Source organism: Crocodylus siamensis, chromosome 15, assembly GCF_052110815.1.
Source record: "Crocodylus siamensis isolate JL-2025a chromosome 15, ASM5211081v1, whole genome shotgun sequence".
Taxonomy (NCBI): Eukaryota; Metazoa; Chordata; order Crocodylia; family Crocodylidae; genus Crocodylus; species Crocodylus siamensis.
The window spans coordinates 44,797,574-44,811,217 of NC_143409.1; the positions used below are offsets into that span (position 1 = coordinate 44,797,574).

Sequence of the window (13,644 nt, forward strand, 5' to 3'; positions counted from 1 at the left end):
TGGCTGAAATGTTAATTTTGTTAAGCCTCAAATTATTTCATTCTACTGTCTGGTGTTTAGGCTTTTGTACCCAACTGGCTTTAAAATAAAGAGGAGAGTGCACTCCTGATCTAGGCCACCAGGGGAGGAGCTTGCATCAGGATTTTCAGTCTAGAGCTGCCGGCAGACACTTCTTCTTTCCCAGCTTTATCTGCCCCACTCCTTTTGATTACTATTCCTGAACTCTTTTTTTTTTTTTTTTTTGAAATTCAAATGTATTTATATATACCACGTCATTCCCATGTGCCCTGGCCCTTTACAGGAACAGAGCATTACAGCCCTAAAGGGGGAAGCGGGTGTTTTAGCTGATGTGCAGAAAGGAAAGTTTTCAACTGAAGATTTAACAAGAGGAACCCCGGATCTAGTCTGGTTCCCTCAGGGCTGGACATTCAGCCCACCAGATAACTTAACCTAAATGAAATGAGTGTCATGTGATTCGGTTAAAGCCTTAGGTCTCTCCCTCTGCTCTTGGTCTGGAAGGGGAACAGATTGCACTGGTTACCAGCATATCTTATCTTGGGACAGCAGTACAAACCCATTCCTATACAGGTGACAAGCAGCTGTGAGAGGTTTCCAACCACATCCCCTCTCTGTAGCTTGCCATGAGGGGCCCATCTGTCGACCCAATCCCATGACACGTGAGGTCTCTTGTCTGCCCGGAGCTCAGATTCGGGATGTGACAGAGATGATCCCGAACCTTATCTGGCCCACTGATTATTACCCCATGGTCCTAATCCATGTGGGCACTAATGATGCAGCCGGGAACAGTCTGGATCACCTCGTGAAGGACTACAAGGCTCTGGGGGCCAAGCTGAAGGAGACGGGCACAGGTGGTCTTCTCATCTATCCTCCCAGCAAGCAGACGTGGATGGCGCCGTGAGACCTGCATCAGGGAGGTCAACTTACGACTTCAGAGCTGGTGTTACAAGACGGGCTTTGGCTTTTTGGACCACGACCCATACTTTCGAACAAGAGACATGCTCGGGTGGGATGGGCTCCACCTCTCCCCCAAAGGTAAGTGTGTGTTTTCTTTCAGGTTGGCTGATCTCCTCCGGTGGGCTTTAAACTAGGTTTATCGGGGGAAGGGGAGGACAAGGACGGAGGGGTCCACGGACCACTGAACCATGAGATAGCCACAAGATCAGCCCAGGTAAGTATCAAAGATCATATTAGACAGGAGTATAGGGGCGTTCCCGGGGCAGCCACCAGGGGAATTAAGTGTATATATACAAATGCCAGGAGCATGGGGAACAAGCAGGAGGATCTAGAGCTCTTGCTTGCAAGCAATAACTTTGACTCAGTGGGACTAATGGAAACCTGATGGGACTCTGCTCATGACTGGGTGGTAGGAATAGAGGGCTACAGGTTGTACAGGAGAGATAGAGAAGGGAAAAAAGGGGGAGGGTGTTACTCTCTATGTCAAAGAACAATACACAACTTCCCTAATCAAATTGGGATCAGAGGACGGACAGCAGAGACTCTGGGTTAGGATCTAAGGGGGTCAGGGGGTAAAGGGACCTGGTGGTGAGGGTCTACTACAGGCCTCCGTACCAGGAGGATGAGCTAGATGGGGAATTTTCCAGGCAGCTCTCCGAGGCTGTGCGGTCTAGAGACATGGTAGTCATGGGGGACCTTAACCAGCCAGACATATGCTGGGAGGAGCAATCAGCTAGATCTAACCACTCACCCAGGCTCTTAACCTGTATTCAGGACCTCCACCTAACACAGGAGGTAAGGAGTCCCACCGAGGTAACGCCTTGCTCGACTTGGTGTTGGCCACAGGGGATGACCTGGTGGGGGACCTGCAGATTCAAGGCAATTTAGGGGACGGTGATCACCAAATGATAAAATGCAATATCCAGAGAAGGGCGGGCACTATACCTAGCAAGACACAGGTGCTAAACTTTAAAAAGGCTGACTTTAATAGGCTCAAGGGATTGGTTAGCAGGGCACTAGGAACCAAGAGCCTAGATGCTTTGGGGGTCCAGGAGGGGTGGTCATTCCTCAGGGATACCATTCTTTGGGCTCAGAGTGAAACAATCCCATGGCAGAGGAAAGGGGGGCAAAGGGGCCAGGAAGCCCCTTTGGCTAACCAGGTTCATCCAGGATGCCTTGAGGGCAAAGAAAGTAGCATACAGGAAGTGGAAGCAGGGGGTAGCTAGCAAGGAGGAGTATACTTCCTTGGCCCGCACCTGCAGGGAGTCAGTCAGGAAGGCCAAGGCAGCTCTACAACTCAGGCTAGCGGCAGGGATTAAGGACAGTAAAAGTCCTTCTTTAGTTACATTGGTGGCAAAAAGAGGGTGCAGGGTAGCATAGGACCCCAACAGGACAGGCAGGGAGGCTTAGTGACAGATACCAGGCACAAGGCAGGGCTCTTCAATGACTTTTTTGCCTCTGTCTTCTTAAATAGGAATCTAGACAAACCCTCAATACACATCACGGACACCAAAAAAAGGGGAACATCAGCTGACCATCAGTCAATGCCGACACGGTAAAAGGACACTTGGAGGGACTGGATGTGTTCAAATCACCGGGACCGGAGGGACTCTACCCACAGGTAATGAAGGAATTAGTGAGGGTCATAGCTGAACCACTAGCAAGGATGTATGAGTACTCATGGTGCTTGGGTCTGGTCCCGGAGGATTGGAAGAGGGCCAATGTCATCCCAATCTTTAAGAAGGGGACAAAGGAGGATCTGGGAAACTATAGACCAGTCAGCCTTACCTCTATCCCAGGGAAGATCCTAGAAAAAATAATCAAGGAACACATCTGTGGGAGCCCACTGGCTAATGTGATGCAGAGAGGCAACCAACATGGGTTTATAGTGGGCAGGTTCTGCCTGACTAACCTAGTTTCTTTTTACAACAAGGCCACCAAATGTTTAGATGCAGGAGTCAAGGTGGATGTTATCTATCTGGACTTCAAGAAGGCCTTTGACACAGTATCCCACAGCATCCTTATTAGTAAACTGAGGAGATTTGCCGTAGATGATTACACGGTAGACTGGGTAGCAAACTGGCTCAGGGGTCGCACTCAGAGGGTGGCGGTGAATGGCTCAATGTCAACCTGGAAAGATGTGTGAAGCAGAGTCCCTCAGGGCTCAGTTCTGGGGCCGGTGCTGTCCAACATCTTTATCAGTGATCTGGACGAGGGGGTGGGAAGCACCCTGTCCAAATTCACGGATGACACAAAAATATGGGGTGAAGCTAACACCCTGGAGAGGAGGAACCAGATCCAGGCTGACCTCGACAGGTTTGGGAAATGGGCAGAGAACAACAGGATGCAATTCAATAAGGACAAGTGCAGGGTGTTGTATCTAGGGAGGAAAAGCTGCCATCATATCTATAGGCTGGAGGGCGACCTTCTCAGCTCCACTGAGACAGAAAAAGATCTTGGAGTCACTGTTGACTCCAGGATGAACATGAGTCGCCAATGTGATGAAGCAGTTAGCAGAGCCAATCGCACCTTGTCGTGCATCCGTAGGTGCTTCACAAACAGGTCCAGGGAAGTGATTCTCCCTCTCTATGTGGCACTGGAGTACTGTGTCCAGTTTTGGACGCTGTAGTTCAAGCGGGATGCAGACAACCTGGAGAGGGTCCAAAGAAGAGCCACTCGTCTGATTGGAGGCCTGCAGGGAAGGCCCTATAAGGAAAGGCTAAGGGACCTTAACCTCTTCAGCCTCTCCAAGAGAAGGCTGAGAGGGGACCTTGTTGCTATGTAAAAATTCATAACGGGACAGCAACATGAAGTAGGTGATGATCTGTTTACCAGGGCACCCCCTGGAACAGCAAGGAACAATGGCCATAAGCTACTGGAGAGTAGGTTTAGACTGGACATTAGAAAAAAGTTCTTCATTGTCAGGGTAATTGGGATCTGGAATGGGCTTCCAAGGGAGTTGGTGCTCGCCTCATCCTTGGGGGTCTTCAGGAGAAGACTGCACAGGCACCTGCCTGGGATCACATGACCCCAGGTTTGGTGGCCCTTTTCTTGTCTGCCGGGGCAGGGGGTCGGACCAGGCGGCCCACTGAGGTCCCTTCCGACCCTGGAATCTATGAATCTGTGAATTAAGGAAAGGGGCAGTAACACACTCTTGGTGCTGGGAAGGGGCGATACAGAATAGCAAGAAGAGCGGGGTCTCAGAGGGACTTGGAGAGAAGACAAGAAAAGCCAGTCTGATGTGACTGGCCATGAAATCATAGTTCCAAAGCAGCTGCAGCCCCATCAGAACCAGAGGTTGCTTAGTTGGATCTAATTTTTCAGGGAGTTGATTTTCTTGATTTTTTTGGAGCCCAAAGTGCCTACAGATCATCAAGTCTGACCTCCTGCATAGCCAGACTAGAACATCTGACCCAGCCCCCCTGCACTGGGCTCAGGTCACTAGTAAAGGCTTCAGGTGAGACACAGCCTACCACATCATTAAATATGTCCTTCCAGAGATTAATGACTTGCAATCCTATTTCTGTTATGAATTTGTCTACCTTCAGCTTCCAACCATTGAACCATGTGATGCCCTTCTCAGCTAAGCCAGCTGTTCACTGAAATTCCTTCCCCATATAGGCACTTGGAAGCCATGATCTAGTCACCTGCTCTTGGATGGGCTAAATGAACCAAGTTTCTATTTTCTCCTCCAGTTATAGCCTCCAGATCTTTCTTCCACAGCTAGACAGCTCTTTATCCATCAAGAAGCAAATTCTGTTCAGTTATTGTCTTTTGTTGGACCAATTTTATAGTTGGGAGAGAAGTTAAACAAGCTTCTGGGCATTAGGAAGATCCTATCTCAGAAGCAAATGTGGCCTAAGCTAGAGAGCAGGTAGAACAATTACTTCTAAGCCCATTATATACATACATGAAAATGATTGCTTAACGCAGGAAGTGGGCAGTAAATGTATGGAGCAAATAAAAATTGCCAGAAAGGTCTTGTTCTGTAGATATAGTTGCTATAGATAAGCTTAATTATTTAAATGAATGAGGTGATGCAAAAGGGAAGAGGTCTATTATCATCTGTGGCACACAAAGGTTAGCAGAGGGAGTAGGTAATAGTGAGCCATTAAACCATTATCCAATTAAGACCATAGGTTTTGATGTTCAGCAAAGATAGGACTTTGTTTCCAGGCTTGTCTTCTGAAAGCATTCAGTACGTTTCTCTTGAGGACAAGGACTATGAGGTCAGAGATGGAGTACTTGCTCTGTGTAAATGCTTTCCCACCAGTGAGTGGGTGCTTTTGTCCTGCATCATTTTCCAGTGGAAGTTCATTCTGTAGTGTACTGGTTGTTTGGTTTCATCCACTTAGTTTCCATGAGGGCATTTGGTGCGTTGGATGAGGTGTATCATATTTAGTGATAGACATGTAGGAGCCAGGCTTTATTGTGGGGAGTGCTGATCATGATGACAGTGGGGGAGTGTTGGCAGGTTTTGAATCTGTTGTTTAGGCAGAGCCTAGTTTCATAGTTGGTTGGGTCGGAAGGGACCTGAGCAGATCATCAAGTCCGACCCCCTGCCATGGCAGGAAAGAGTACTGGGTCAAACGACCCCAGCAAGGTGATTGTCAAGCCTTGTCTTAAAGACCCCCCAGGGTAGGAGCCAGCTGCCCTGACAGTGAAGTTGCGCCTCCTGATATCTAGCCTGAATCTACCCTCTGCCAGCTTGTGACCGTTATTCCTGTTCTCATCCACCCACCCCTGTAACCTGTCTAGGTCTGATTGCAGCCTATTCCTCTCTTCTAGTGTGCCCACATCCCCCCACCTCTTAGTGTCATCAGCAAATTTGAGCAGGGTGCTTTTTACCCCCTCGTCCAAGTCGCTGATGAAGATGTTGAACGGTGCGGGCCCGAGGACCGAGCCCTGGGGAACCCCACTGCCCACGTCCTTTCAGGCTGAAAATGACCCATCCACCACCACTCTCTGGGTGCGGCCCTCCAGCCGGTTAGCAACCCATCTGACTGTTATGTGTTGACTATACAGTTGGTCCAACTAAAGGTACATTACCTTCTTCCAGCATAAGAAGGCAAGAAAGCCTCTTGTGTAAGATGACTATAACACCCAACATTTTGCCCATCAATCATTCTTTTAGTGCACTTACCGAGAACTTTCTTGTGAAGTCTTTTATAGCTCCATAAAAACCCCATAAAATATTTGTAAAATATTTGACCAGTCCAGAGAGACCTGTGGGCATTTGTAGACTTCCAGAATCACTGCATCATCCTCTTGATTTTAGCATCTGAGCTATTGCCAAAGCCAGAGGGTTTTCATTGGGAAAGAAACCTGCCACTAAGATCCCTTCGAGCTCTGATGGGATCTGCATGGGCTGCTAATGAATACCCCTTGGTGACCAAGAGGCATCAATCACACTGTGTGCAGCATTCCTGTGGCCTAGATCAGCACATGCAGCACATGTGGGCCTGAGGGGCTTTGACCCTAACTGACTTACTGCCCCTTGGGGCAGGGGACTGGACACAATGATCTTGTGAGGTCCCTTCCAGCCCTAATGTCTATGCTATCTATGAAATCTATGATAGCCTCCCATCAGCACTGAGCCACTCCTGGACTCAGTGAGAAGCAGAGGCCAGCATAGACCTTGCAGAATTGCCTTATTAACCTTGCTATGGTACTTTATTCCAAGGAACCAGAGGGAGCCTGAGATGTAGATGCTGAAGGGTGTTCATTAGCAACACCCAGCAGTGAGAGGAGGAATGGGGGGTGCACACTGCTTCATTTAAATACAAGGCCGTGTACAGCTGGCATTAGCACCACCCCCCTTGCTTGTACCTGCAGAGAGTGATCCTTCACCAGCCCCTAGCACCAACATGGGCTCAAGCAGGAGCCTGCCTTGGAGCTGTCTCAATATAACAGTACAAATGCAGTACAAGGCAGACTTCAGCTCCCTCTTTATTTGTGGTTCACACAGTTGCCATCCCAGCAGGACCTGCTGTGCTGAGCCAAGCTCCTCTCACCATCCAAGCAACCCTTGGCCCACTGTTCTCCAGCAACATGTGGCCGCTGCTCCAGAGGCAGCTCCTTTCCCAGGAGACTGGTGACTTCAGGCATGTGGGCTGCTGATGTATGTAGACATCCGTGCCACTCTTGAGCTGGGTGTCTGCTCCTCTCAGCATGATTCCCTACTTTCTCAACTCTCCAGGCAGACAGTTTGACCTGCTGACTTGTATATTAGAGTGCCTGATGCTCTCATCTGCCACATCTTGAAGTTGTATTTACTAAGAATGGGAGGAAAGTCTCATATCTCCTTGCATAGACACTTGGTCAGCTTAGGCAATGTATCCTGGGGCTTCGTCTCCCTTATGCCCCACCTGGCTCCAGCCCATTGTTAGTATGTCAACTCAGGTAAGTAAGTCCTTGCTGCCTCTCCACTGTGGCTTTCAAGAAATTCCAGGCCACTAATATGAATCCTAGGTCTCAATAAGCAAAATAAATATTTCCTAAACCTAAATGAATCCTCGCAGCATAAATACCCTTTCTTTACACACAACATCTTCTGTGCCACCTGAGCAGTATTTCCCATGGAAACCCATCAAAAGTCTTTCCCAACAGAAGGGCTTGAGAGTGACCAGTGCTCTAATCTCTCACTGCCCTCGTCACTCGCGGTTTGAAGTTTTACTTTTTTTTTTTTTCTCTCCACAGGATCCTCGCTGCCTGGAGACCACTTGTCATTCGTGGCATCCACAAGGACCTGGCTGGTAAGTCAATAGGCTCCTCCAAGCCTCTATACGTGCAACGCTGCCTGGGCTCCCACCATTCGCCCCTCCTGGGGCACTTTGTGCCTGGGCGCTGTTCTTCACAGCACCAGGCTTCTGCTCCTGGTCCTCTCCCCTTCCTGTCTCGGGCTGCTCTTTCTCTGTCTTTCGGGGTTTGTCCTGCCAATCAGAACTGGCACGCGCTCACAAAGTGCGCCTGTGCTGGTGTTGGGGTTTCCCTCCTCAGGGTCAGCATCAAATGCGGTAGCTCATCCCTCCACCAGAGCTTCTCCTCCACGTCCGCTTCATCTGCTTTGGTGGCAGTTGGCTTCTCACTCCCACGATGTGGCTCTGCTAGGAAGGGAACTGCTGGAGCTGGTGACCACCCCCCGACCGAGACCCTTAGGCCTCTGGAGGCCCCAGTGCACATTGCAGCCCTTGGCTGGTGGGAGACGCAAGCTGTAGCTGTAGGAAAAGATTCTTGCATGCTCCACCGTAGTCAGAATGGGTGCCTGCCACAGCACTGTGGTTCTTGATGACTCTGCTCAGTGACCCCCACATCTCCAGGGCTGGAAACGCTTGGGTGACACTGATCTCCTCTCCAGCCCAGAAGCCTTAACATCCTTCCAACAATGCTTTTACCTGGATGGGAATGATGAAGCAAGACATGGAGGAGAGAAAAGGAGTAGTAGGCAAGGCCACATGAACTTACACATGTGTATGGGCATGGGGGGTGCTCCATGCTGTGCCTGCTCCTTTGAGGATGTGCATTTCTCCCTGCCCTCACTCAGCCACCCAGGCTCTATAGGCTGAGCAGCAGCAGCTCAGGCTTTGAACTCTTGAAGTCCCCTGCTCAGCTCCCAGGGCATTAGCCAAAATGGCAGCCCCCACTTAAATCAGGAATTGTTTAGCCCCTTGTGTGGTGCCAGATCCTTGGATGGGACAAACTGCCATAGCTCCGTTTAAACCAGTGAGACTATTCTGATTGGCACCACCTAAGGATTTGGCCCACAGGCCCCAGTGAGGCTGTGCACTAGCAGCGTCTACATCCGAGTTCCTTGCCTAGAGGGTGAGATGGGAGTTTCCCTATACTCCAGTGGGGGCCAACCTTTTTGCCAGGCATGATGCACCTTTCCCAAGTGCCACACCTATCTTATTCCTCTACTCTATCTGCTGCTCTGCTTTCTGCTCCCTGCCCAACCTGCTGCTTTGCTTTCTGCTCCCTGCCCTACCTGCTACTGTGTTGCCTGTCCCCTCTCTGATCCATCCCCTGCCACACACAGAAGCTGGCCATGCCACATGTGGTACCCATGCCAGTTCTGGCCTCCCTTGCTATATTCCAGCCTTCTCAGAGTAGAATAGATATTGATACAGCTCTTGTTTTCTTCCCTTCCCTGGCAGTCTCCCAAGCCTGATGCAGCAGGGCAATGCCTGTGGAAACTTGCCCTGCTCCCAGGGAAATGCGTCACACTGGTTGCTGCAAAACCAGAGTGCTCACAGCTTTTCAGTGTGCCCTGCAGACATGGCCATCCCTCCAGCAGTTGAGGAAATGCTATTTACTACCAAAAGACTGTTCCTTGCCATGATGCAGCAATTAGATTATGTAAGAGTCAGCAGGTCAGGTGACTCCAGTTTCATGGGTGTGAACCCAGAGCAACCACACAACACTCATGGGGCATCTACTCCAGATTTATGTCGGTATAAGGCAGATTGAAATCTGGCCGGGGCACTTCTAATAGAAGTAATTTGTTAAGGGGTCCGGCAGATGCTTGTCACTTTGGCCCTCTCTGAGATAAGGTTTGCTCCCAGCTACACATTCTTCCCTAGCTCCCTTTTCCTCTTGACTACAGCACAGTCCTGCTGGCAGCATAAGGGAAAGCTTTTTATCAGGGAATGTGTTTGAAACCATGAGGCCAAGTTTGCAGCTGGTCAGAATTGTTACTGGTCTCCAAGAAGTTGCAGTGATTCACACCACTTGGAGCCCGGCCTCTTGGACCCCAGGGGATTATTCACCCATGCCTATACAAGTGGATCAGCCCCATTGCTTTCTCTGGGGTTATTCCTCCTTCACACTGGTATAGCTGCAAGCAGTTTTGGTCCAGGTGAGCACTGTTGCTCGCAGGCTTTTGTCTGCTGTCACTGCAGCAAAGCCAAGCTGCTCATTGTCTGCCAGGAGACACTGACCCTATGACAATCCCTGGCTTTAGCAACGTTAATCCAACTGTCTCAGCAGAGCAGTGTATGCGTGTGGGGACAGCTCATCCCACCTTTGGCCTATGGGTCACAGAAGATTTGGTCAAGGTGAAGCCTTGCCAGGCCCCATGCATCCCTCCCTCCCTCGGGGGATGGACGCTCCAGTGCTCGTAGTGGAGCTGGAGACCTGAGCTCTCCATCTGCAGCATGATTTGGGTGAGTCCTTTGGCTTCTCTGAATCTTACTTCCTTGACTATGAAACCCATGTGGGCAAGAGTAGCCCCAGGGCACAGGGAGCCTCTGTTCACCCAATGTGCTGGGAGAGCCTCAGCTAGACAGCAGCTGAGACAAGTGGAAAAACTTGCTAATGGAAATGGACTTGGCTCATGGACAACACTACAACTTGTATTTAGGGTCTGAAGACTTTTTGCCTCCCTTCTGCCCCCCCTGTAGGCAACAGCAATGGTTCTGCAGCCCTCTGGTTTGGTAGTCTTGACTCAGCTGGGACTGGTGCCTGACCCCATCATCCCCTGGCAGTGCCTTCTCGCTCTTATTCCTGGTACCATGAATTGTTCAGAAATCACTCCAAGCCAAGGAGCCTGACAGACGCCTGCTTCCCCCTGCATCTGTGTGCTACCAGCTCAGCAGTGTGCAATAGAAACCCTGGACAGTATCACAGCCCCTTGCCACTGGCTGTCATAAGAGCCTCAGTAAGGTGGAGTTCCCCATACAGAGCACTCATCCTTTTCACCAGAGTTAATGGGAGCAGCCCAGTGCCCAGCTCTGCTAAGAAGTTGGCACCAAATGCCAGAATGTTTATGAGCATATTGATGCCCGGTTGCCTGAAGTGGCATTTGCCACTAAATGTGGGTCAGCAAAGCAGTCATTTGACCTCTAGCATTGCCTGACCACTGGGATAGCGCTGGCCCTGTTCATTAACCAAATTCTGTCTGCCTCCGACAGGCATTTTATGGCCTTCTGGATGAGGCTTCTAAAATTCTTGCCTTTTCCAAACTAGACGCATCAAATTCCATCTCCAGTCTTCACGTGGATCAGAGGAGGAGCTGGTTTGGGATGCACCGACTAACTCCTGAGAGAGGAAGTCACAATGGGTATTTCCTGGCCTGTGAATCTAAGGCAGTACATCAGGAGCCCAGGCTGGCTCTCTCCCTAAGCTTAGGATCATAGCAGGCAGGAACATGCCCTGTAGCAGAAACCATGGTAATGCCTAGGAAAGGAGCCTCCAGGCCAAAGGAGGCTTGGTAGGAAAACAAAGGGGAAGCCAGGATGAGGTGGGAAGACCTTGAAGAAGGAATCATAGCACAGAAGAGGGGGGCTAGCAAGAGAGGACATGTTTGTGCCATGAGCGTCTGCTTCAATGGCAGAGGATTTAGCGTCTCAGCAGGGTTTAAGGGCATGACTGCTTCTTCACCGTGCCACGATTTTGACTGGAGAACTCCTTCCTCCGGTGAATGGGGGGAGCAGGGTTCACCTCAATACCACTGTGGTTGGAGGTGGGTTGGGGTCCTACCAGGACTTCCCTGGTGCCTGGCTGGGAGTTTGTACTCATGCGGGGGGTCAAACCAACTGCCAGATGTGGCCTCACCAAGGGACTTCCTCCGCAGATCAGACTGGCAAGGACCGCACAGCTTTTTGCCTTCCTGAGCAGCACAGAGAACGGCCTCCTTCCTCACATCACCTGCGTCTATATTCACCCTCCATATTCCTTGCCATTGCAGTCCCAGGGCACTGGGGGAACTCTTGTCTGGCCAGCTCGGGTGTGTGATAGGCTTTTTCATAGGTTGCTTTGTGGCTGTGGCTGCGGCAGGTGAGGGGAGTCCAAGTGAGACAATATAGTGGATCCTTCTGGACACAGAGTTGCCCCTCCCAGCCATAGTTCACGCAGTTCACATTACTATAGTGATCCTTTCAAACTCTTTCTTGGATCCCTCCTCATCCAGAGGTTTCTTTGCACAGGAAGGGGGCAGCATTAGTGGGGTTGTGTTGGGGGTCCTGGACTGGAGGGAGAGCTGTGGGGAAACGAGGGCATAGAAAGCCAAAGGGCCTGATATTCAGAGGCTCTGAGCACCCTGGTCTCTAGGTAGGGTCAGCGGAAGCTGCAGGTGCTCAACGCTGCTGGAAATGGGGTGACTGCACAAGCTTTGGGAGTAAGGTAACTGCAGAGCTGGAGTCAGAACCCAAGGGCCCGACTCCCAGCCCGTGGCTTTGCTGGGGAGCGGGACTAGGGGCGGAGATCAGGGAATGTGAGAAATCCCATAACGCCCTGTAGTTTCATATCACATGCCCTTGCCCAGCATTGACAGGAACAGAAATGGGGAGAGCCCACAGAGATGCCTAACATGGAAAAATGCTGCATGTGTTCAAGTGCTGCTCTGAGCAGTCGGCATCAGGGTGTGGAGGGCCGAGAGGTCTGGGCTGTAACTGGACCTCAGAGAGGCAGGTGGGTAGGCAGGTTCTTGTGGGCACAGTGGGCAGAGTGGGAGAAAACCTGGACAAAGGGCTCCCAGCCCCACCATTAGGACTGCACAGGAGGGGGCAGCCTCACAAGGGTCCTTCCTCTTTCAAACCCCGGTTCAGCCCCCAGGGAAATCACTAGAAAAGACCCCAGTGGCTTTAATGGGAAAGTGTCCCAGCCCTCGGTGCTGCCTGGCAGGGGAACGCATTGTCCTTTCCGTGCATCCTGCGGTTGGTGTTGAGCTCGCTCACAATGAATTTCCCCTTCACACCCTCTCTTTGTCCCACCTTTGTCCTCCCAAGGAAGTAGTCCGCTGGGCTGAGTGCTAGGGGATGGATCAGGCCCAGTGCAGAGTGGCCAACCCTGGGCAGGGGTACAGGGGCAACAATGCCACCGTGGAGGCATGGCTCACACTGGAAGTCCCCATGGCAGCCATGTTTGCGACAGGAACAACAGTTTGTGCCCTGTTTTGCTAAGTGAGCTGCCTGAAGACAGTGTTGGATGAGACCAGGCTGATCCCCAGAACTGAGATAGTTATGCACTACTTGAGCACAACATTATATGCTCCATGTGGGGGTAATAGGTTGGCATCTGGTGGCCTATTGCATGAGATGATTTGTGACCCTCGTGTCTGCTCAGGGACTTTACCAGCATTAATGTACAAAGCTCCCAGTGCTCCTGGCAGAAGCCAGCCCACATTTTTCATCCTCCAGATGAGGAAACTAAGGCACAAGGAAAATTAAAGACAACATTTTTGGGTGTTGGAGTTTTTGGTGCCCAGCTTGAACTACCTGGGGCCTTGCTTTTAGAAGAGTTAAGCCATTGACTTCCACTGAAGCTCAAAACAAGGCCTGGGTGCCAGAAAAGGAGGTGCCCAAAGACAGTGGCTGCTGTCTTTTGACCAGGGTTGTCCAGGAGGCTAGCAGCAGAAGGAGGAATGAAACCCAGGTCTCCTTGTTCCCCAGTCCCTGTCCTCCATTTTAGCTGCCCCCCCTTGCTTGTGACTCTGGATTTCTTCCAGCTGAAGAGGCTGAGATAAGGGAGCTGTTCCTCAGTCACTAGGCTGTGGACTCAGCCAGACAAGTAAGGAGCCGAACCAAACAGCTGTGAGCTTCCTAGGTTGCACCCTGTCCTGGGAGGGGTGCCACTGGCACGGAGCAGTCACTAATTAAATCAGCTGCACTCTGAAAATGTGGGAGAGCAAAACCAGCTCTTAAAGTGAAGGAGGAGCCGTGGAGAGAGCTGTTG

At 50.8% G+C, this 13,644-nt stretch overlaps 1 long non-coding RNA gene across 1 annotated transcript; it reads left to right on the forward strand.

The window, feature by feature from the left end:
- The first annotated feature begins 317 nt into the window (after positions 1-317).
- On the forward strand, positions 318-13,644 carry LOC149852500 (uncharacterized). Its single transcript, XR_016439405.1, has 3 exons — positions 318-1,053; positions 2,450-2,596; positions 7,675-13,644. It is a non-coding gene; the product is annotated as an uncharacterized LOC149852500 (long non-coding RNA).